The following is an 8242-nucleotide window of genomic DNA, read 5'->3' as shown; positions in this document are numbered from 1 at the left end:
CCAGGCAGGAATACTGGAGCTGTATACTGCCATTTCTTTCTCCAAAGGATGTTCCCAACCCAGAGGTCAAATCTTGTATTTCCTGCACTGGCAGCTGAGCTACCAGGGAAGCCCTATGGACTGAATTCCAGCCCCCGCCGCAACATTCATATGTCAAAACCCTAAGCCCCATGACCTCTGACTGTGTTTGGAGACAGAGTCTTTAAAGTTAACTTCTTTAACTTAAAAGAAGTTAAAATGAAGTCAGGTCTACAGGTGAGCCCTAATCCAATCTGACCTGTGTAAAGAAGGTGGAATTTGAACACAGAGAGACCCCAGTGGTCCTCAAGCACAGAGGAGAAACCAAGTCGAGGCAGGGAGAGACGGCAGCCACCTCCAAGCCAAGGAGAGTAGTATCAGGAGAGATGAACCCTGCTGATGTCTTGACTTCAGACCTCCGGCAAATACCATCCCCATTTCTCAGGCGACACAGAGGACAAAACCAAGGCTTATCAAAGCCCAATGACTTCACACACCAACTAAAGGCCAGGGGCAAATTCCAGCTCCCAAAGCCTAAGCCTGTCTTTCCTCTCCTTGCCTTGCCTCACACCAGGGAAGGTCAAGGGACACACAGAGGCACGCCTGTGCACCTCACAGTGCTGCTCCTGGGACCCCTGGGAAGACCCCTCCCCCCGGAGACCACTGAAGTGCCTTCCATGCAGGGACCACTGCAAGAGCCAGGGACTCCAGGGAGGCCAAGCCCATTACCCACCTATTTCCAATGGGCACCCAGAGACTTCCCTCACAGTCCAGCGGCTAAGGCTCTGTGGTTCCAATGCAGGGGGCCTGGGTTTGAGACCTGATCAGGGAACTGGATCCCCTATGCCAAACTAAGAGTTCACATGCCACAGCTAAAGATCCTGCATGCCCCAACTAAGACCGGTGCAGCCAAGTAAATTGTTTAAATAATTGATCAACTAAAAAGAGGGGGACCAGCTGGGAAGAGACCAAAGGCAGCTTACAGATAGCTCATTCCTGCCCAGCCATCTCCCTGGCTCCTAGCAAATTGTTTGTTTCTCTTGGCCCCACACTCCAACCTGAAGCCAGGGGCGTGGGGAAGCAGCCATCAGCACATTATCACCGTGGCATTTGCTAACTCTGGCCCTGGAAACACCAGCGTGACGATGACCCCCCGCAGGTGATGCCCGCATCCTTTGTTGGCACCTGCACCAAGTGGCGATGTCAGTCATGTGGGTCCTGGAGGGACGGGCGTCACAGGCGCTGGGGTCAGGTCTGTGGTGCTTCGGAAACTCAGGCTCCAATCAGCTCTAGTCCAGATGAGCTCAGGTCCATGTTATTTCTCCTCACCCTCCTCTACTCCCCACTAATGGGTTCAGCCACGTCATCTCTGAAGATCATTAAAAGACCAGCATTTTAGATTCCATTTGCTAGATTTCATCTCTAGCCTGGAGTGAGTGTACAGCTCACATAATCACTGGGGTTCTCTGGAGAATAAACCAAGAGATATACATATGAACAGAGAGAGAGGGAGAGAGGAGGGGAGATTTATTCTAGGAACTGGCTCCCATGCTTACAGAGGTCAGGAAGTCTCACAGTCTGATGTCTGCAAGCTGGAGAATGAGGAAAGCCCACGGTGTAATTCAGCTCAGGTCCAAAGCCCTAAAACCAGGAGCGTGCAAACCACACGGCACTGCCAAAAAAATAATAAAAAATAAATTTAAAAAGAACTAAAGAAAGCTTCAGGACAACCTTGGTCGGAGTGTCTAGAACATGTTTCCTCAGCTGGGAGGGCTTCTGCTGCACCAGAACCTCCGCTGTGCCAAGGGCCAAGGAGCCGTCTCCACCTCCCAGCAGCTACAGGGCTCCCCTGGGGTGCACCCCCCCTCTCCCCAGGCGCACCCAGAACTGGGAGGCCAGGATGATCCCACAGCAGTCCTGCTGTGACTCCCTTATATCAGCTGAGCAAGGTTGGAATTTCCAAATGAAACCTCTCTGGAGAAATGAGATTAAAAAGAGAATACAGCTGAACCCAGAATTCCAACCAATACAGGAAGGATCTTGAGTTAGCTCAGACCAGGGATGTGAGACCTTGTGGGGTGAATGAATGTCAGCAAGGACCTTGACATCAGAGCAGCGGGGGAGGCTGCTGTCCTGCCACTGAAAGGAAGGAGAGACAGAATCGAAGGAGAAGGGAGGGGTCGGGGTCGACATGAAATCCAGCATGGTGGGGTCAGCAAAGAACATCTTCTGGAAGAAGAAACCCTATGTGCTGGGTGACTTTCTGCAAAGCAGAGCCATCCTCCACCTTGTGGCTTCTCCTGCCATCCTCACCGTCTATTCCTAAATCTGCAGGTGGGTTTACTAAACTCACCAGGTTCACTGGGAGCTTCAAAAATCAACAAGGGTGGCAGGACTTCCCTGGTGGTCCGGTGGTTAAGACTCTTCTTCTACTGCAGGGGGTGCAGGTTCAGTCCCTGGTCGGGGAGCTGAGATCCCACATGCCATATGGCATGGCCAAATAAATAAATGAAAATAATAGCAGTCAAGAAATCAAACAATGGTGGAGCTTTATGTCTTCAGAAAGCAAGCACAACCTTTTCCCCCAGCATCCTCCTTTACCTGGGGATTTGTAACATCTAGGGACACCTTTAACATCCAAAGATCGTCACAGTGGAAGGTTTCCATCCATTTTACCTGCATCTAAAGGGAAAGGACGCCCCGATTGAAAACCTAAAGTGCAAAAAAAAAAAGTGACTAAGTATAAAAGGGACAAGTCAACAGAGCACAGGTATTTTTGCCTTGATTAACTCACGCTTGTCTCAGACACAAGGACCCTGGTTCTTCTACCCCGGCTTTTTTTAAATTTTGGCTGCGCTGGGGTTTTGCTGCAGAGCTCAGGCTTCTCTAGTTGTGCTATGCAGGCTCAGTTGCCCCATGGCATATGAGATCTTAGTTCCCCAACCAGGAAGCAAACCTTTGTCCCCTGCATTGGAAGGTGAATTCTTAACCACTGGACCTCCAGGAAAGCCCCTGTCCCTGGTGTTGAGCTGATGTGCTGGTTCACAGCGACAGCAGGCTCCAGGCTTAAGCTCAACCCATCCTCCTGCCCTCGACTTCCTGACTGACATCTGGCCCAGTGCTATCAGCAAACTGATGGCAGCCAGAACCCTGCCTCCCACAGGTTCTGCTCCCTCTGTTGGCAGGAGGCACCACGGTTTTATGGGTTTAGGAGCCCATTACCCCAGCCAGTCTTCCATGAGCTTCCTGCTCCTGGACTGAAAGCCACTCCTAGCTGTGCTTGTGCGTGCTTAGCTGCTCGGTCATGTCCAAGTCTCTTGCAACCCCGTGAAGTGTAGCGCTCGAGGCTTTTCTGTTCATGGGATTTCCCAGGCAAGAATACTGGAGTGGGTTGTTTCTGATCGGGTCCACATGGGGTCTCACTGATAAGATGGCTCGTTATGTCGACCTCGCAAACAAAGAATAAATCACAGTGATCCTTGAGACTGACCAAATTGCCCAAATGGCATCCTGTTATCTCACTGGTTCCTATCTTCTCAAAGCTGCGAGAACACCAGATTCTAGACCTCCAGCTACGTGACCATCCCTTCAGAGGATTTTTCATTGGTGGGGTATAAGAAGGACTCCGTCAGAAAGTGAGGACGCTGGTTCTCCTTAAGAGCCAGTCACCCTCTCTTTCCCTCTAATAAATTTCCCCTTTCTTGTCTGACTGCGCGGCTCGCGCTCTTTTTCTCTGCATTCGCCTTACATTCTGGTGCTGAAACTGGTGAGGGAAGATCCACCGCAACTGGGTGGGCTCCCCTCCCGAGCCCACCTCTGGCGGTCCCCTGCCGTGGACCTTGCCGAGAAACTGAGACGAGCTCTGGGGCGGGACTCTCCACTTGCCTTGCTGGACTGACATCCACGCCCCAGCCCATTTTTCATCCATCAGTTACAAGGGTGAGTGAAACCCCATTCTCTTGGATCCTCTCTCTCGCTTTCCAAGCCCTAGCACTAAGGTGGGAAGATCCCCACGGCCCTCGGCCCTCAGCCTTGCACCCCGCCAGACTTTGAAATAGGGGACATCCATTTCAAAGCAGACTATTATAACTCTGAGAAAGTCCTGAGCACGGGGACGGGGACGCCTTTTCTCTCGGACCTTTCTCCTCGCTTTCTCTCGCCCATATCTAACTTCCCTATTCTGCCGCAAAGGGAAATTCTCAATCCCAGCCTTCAAAATCTACTCCTTTAGGATGCCTTCTCCGAAACCTGAAAGCTTCAGGCTTCCAACGGGAGATAAGACCAAAAAGACTTATTTACTATTCTAACACTTTCTGGCCGCCATACAGACTTGATAACAGGTTCCAATGGCCAGAAAACAGAACTCTTGATTATAATACTCTACAGGACCTCGATAACTTCTGCCACCACAGTGGCAAGTGGTTAGAAATCCTTTAATGTTCGGGCTTTCTTTGCTGTTCACTCGCTGTGAATTCTGTTCTACTTCTCAAATACTATTAGTCCACTCTGGACCACATCCTCCTAATACAATGTCTCCTGATCCCTGTTGAGACTTCTCGTCTTCCTTCGACCCTTCCAAACACACCCCCCCAACACACCCCCATCGCTCCCAATCCCCTTGCGGCTGCTCCAGATCCAGTTCCAAACCTCCTCCTTACAGAGCACCCCCCACCCCCTCCTTCTGAAGTGCAGGCCTCCACCCCTTCCCCGCAGCTGTGCCTGATATAAGCTCTGAGACCTCAGCCCCACTGTCTACCCTCAGGGTCCCAAGGCTTTACCCTGACCTCCCTAGATCCCCTCGCCATGGGTCCTGAACAAATTTAAAACAGGAAACTTCACAGCAGGACCCTTCTCCTTCCCCTGCCCCCCTTTACAGGAAGCAGCCGGGGGGCACTGTTCGGGTCCATGTCCCATTCCCCCTCACAGATCTGTGTCAGACTGAAAGGCGTCTTGGCTCCTTCTCCCCAGACCCTGATAATTATCGAAAAGAATTCGAGTCTCTGACCCAGGCTTACGACCTAACCTGGCGTGACATTTACATCATCCTTTCCTCCACTCTGCTCCCAGAAGAGAAGGAATGAGTATGTCAAGCCTCTCAGGCACGTGCTGATGAGATACACAGGACTGACGACACTAAGCCTGCAGGGGCCACAGCTGTCCCCCGAGATGACCCCAACTGGGGTTATCAGGCAGGGAGACCCGGACGAGCAGCCCGTAACCGTATGGTTGCTTGCCTCATTGTGGGCCTTCAAAAGGCAGGGCATAAAGCCATCAACGTTGATAAACTCCGGGAAATAACTCAAAGACTAGACGAAAACCTGGCACAATTTCTAGCCAGGGTAGCGGAAGCGCTACAAAAATACACAAAATGAGACCCCACTTCAGCAGAGGGCACCATTGTTCTTAACACCCATTTTATCTCCCAGTCGTCCCCAGATATCGGCAAGAAACTAAGAAAGGCAGAAGAAAACCCTCAAACCCCTCAACAAGACCTTTAAAATTTAGCCTTTAAGATTTTCAATCACCGGGAAGAGCAGGCAAAGCTAGAGAAGGCCCACGGAGTCCTCCGAGCCAGCTGTGCCCAGCCTCCTCGGACTCGCCGCTGAAGAAGGTGGGGCGCTGAAGGTGCCCAGAGCCCTAGGCCCCGACTCTCATCCCCTCTGCAGAGCCCGGGTAACTCTTCCAGTCGCAGGTAAACCGACCTCCTTTCTCGTTCACACAGGGGCCACCTGCTCTGCTATGCCTGCCTACTCCAGAAAAACCAAGGTCTCCCAGGCCTCTGTTATGGGGGTTGATGGTTTAATATCTATGCCACAAATAACCGAACCTCTGCTGCTGCTGCTGCTGCTAAGTTGCTTCAGTCGTGTCCGACTCTGTGCGACCCCATAGACGGCAGCCCACCAGGCTCCCCCGTTCCTGGGATTCTCCAGGCAAGAACACTGGAGTGGGTTGCCATTTCCTTCTCCAAACCTCTACCTTGCACAATTCAAGATACTCCATTTTCCCATTCTTTTCTCATACTCCCAAAATGCCCCACTCTTATTCTTGGGAGAGACCTTCTCTCAAAATTCAAAGCCTCTATTACTATCCCAAGCCCACCCTCTGATCCAGCCTGGTTACTGCACCTTCACACCCACCCCCTCTGACATTAACAACATTAACTTCTTTCTGTTTTTCCAGACAAAACTCGATAAACAATTCTTACCCCCAACTAGGAACTATACCACCACACCTCTGTAATCACACTTCATCTCTCTCCTTCCCTTCAGGTCGATCTCTATCATGTCTCAGGAACGGCAGGGCATTCTTTTATTTTCTCAGGGAGACTCCCTTCTGCATATCCTGTAAATACTCCTCTTGTAGGGGCTACACTGGCGACTTCACAGTCAGTTTCAGAGACTACTAACAAGTTCCCAGAAAGACTCCTATTTGCTTTCGATTTCAGCTGTTGACTTCTCACTCCTGGAATATTTTTCTTGTGTGGAACCACTACTTACTTTTGTGAAGTGAAGTGAAGTCGCTCAGTCTTGTCCGACTCTTTGTGACACCATGGACTACATGTAGCCCACCAGGCTCCTCTGTCCATGGGATTTTCCAGGCAATAGTACTGGCGTGGATTGCCATTTCCTTCTCCAGGAGATCTTCCCGACCCAGGGATTGAACCCGCGTCTCCCACATTGTAGACAGACACTTAACCATCTGAGCTACCAGGGAAGTCCGATGTCTTCCCACTAACTGGACAGGAACATACACCCTGGTATATCTGGCTCCTAACAATCAGACTAACTCATAACTGACTACCCAGTAACCATCCACTAACTCATAACTGACCCAGACGGACAATTCAGTTCATTCTTCTCTTAATCATTTTAGGAAGAGCTGCTGGGATTGGGGCAGGGACCACAGGATTCACAACCTCTTTAAATTACTACAAGAGCCTTTCTAAAGACCTCACTGACAGCCTAGAAGAAAGAGCTAACAGCCTTATCACTATTCTAAACCAGCTAAACCCTGGCAGCCGTGGTCCTCCAAAACAGACGAGGATTAGACCTCGACACAGCAGAAAAAGGAGGCCTATGCCTGGTTTTGGAGGAAGTCTGCTGTTTCTACACGAATAAATCAGGCGTTCTAGAGGAAGCAGCAAGAAATCTGACAAATGAGGCCTCGAGAACACCCCAACACCTCAGTAATTCATGGGAAAACTGGTTAAGCAATTGGAACTGGATGCTCCAGGTCCTATCTTTTCTAGGCCCTCTCCTCTACTCACCCTTATTCTAACTTTCAGCCCATGTTTAATGCATCTTTTTTCAAAATTTCTTCAGGATCGCTTACAAGCCTTCACCAACTGAACTATCCACAAGCTACTTCTAAGTCACTCAGATTATCAAAAACTTCGACCCCACACAAATCCTCTTGACCCACATTCCAGCCTTTTCTTATCTCACCCGCCATGATACCCCTGTTCCGCAGGAAGTAGTTACAGAAGATTGACCTTCGGCCCTTATCCTAAATCAAAAAGGCTGGAATGATAGGGTCCACATGGGGTCTCACTGATGAGATGGCTCGTTATGTCAACCTTGCAAATAAAGAATAAATCACAGTGATCCTTGAGACTGACCAAACTGCCCAAATGGCATCCTGTTATCTCACTGGTGCCTATCTTCTCAAAGCTGCAAGACCACCAGATTCCAGACCTCCAGCTACGTGACCATCCCTTCAGAGGATTTTTCATTGGTGGGGTATAAGAAGGACTCCGTCAGAAAGGGAGGATGCTGGTTCTCCTTAAGAGCCAGTCACCCTCTCTTTTCCCTCTAATAAATTTCCCTTTTCTTGTCTGACTGTGCGGCTCGCTGTCTTTTTCTCTGCACTCGGCTGACAGTTTCCTCCTCCAAGGGATCTTCCTGACCCAGGGATGGAATCCCATCTCCTGTGTCTCTTGATTGCAAGTAGATTCTTTACCCTCTGAGCATATCAAGGGAGACTTGCTCCTGGCTGAGTGGAAGGCAGAAAACTGAGCTGGGATTTGGGCTGTATATCCTGCCCCCAACAAATGTTCAAGCCCTCCTCAGCTCTTGTTGCAAATTCAAATTTTGCAAAATCCTCCCTGATGACTGACCCACTATTTTCCTTCACACACACACACAAATTAGATGATTAACAATCAAAAGATACTTTATTCATCCAGTCACACACACATGTGCCAATTAGAGGAGGTTTTCTCACC

At 50.1% G+C, this 8242-nt stretch overlaps 1 long non-coding RNA gene across 1 annotated transcript; it reads left to right on the top strand.

Annotated features, from left to right (window-relative positions):
• The first annotated feature begins 3657 nt into the window (after window positions 1-3657).
• LOC138433691 (uncharacterized) lies at window positions 3658-7856 on the top strand. The gene is made up of 3 exons (XR_011254399.1): window positions 3658-3957; window positions 5445-5710; window positions 6892-7856. It is a non-coding gene; the product is annotated as an uncharacterized lncRNA (long non-coding RNA).
• Window positions 7857-8242: the final 386 nt, after the last annotated feature.

This window comes from Ovis canadensis, chromosome 2 (assembly GCF_042477335.2).
Source record: "Ovis canadensis isolate MfBH-ARS-UI-01 breed Bighorn chromosome 2, ARS-UI_OviCan_v2, whole genome shotgun sequence".
NCBI lineage: Eukaryota > Metazoa > Chordata > Mammalia > Artiodactyla > Bovidae > Ovis > Ovis canadensis.
The sequence above is the reverse complement of the archived record's forward strand: the minus strand, read 5'-3'. Positions and strand labels throughout refer to the sequence as shown.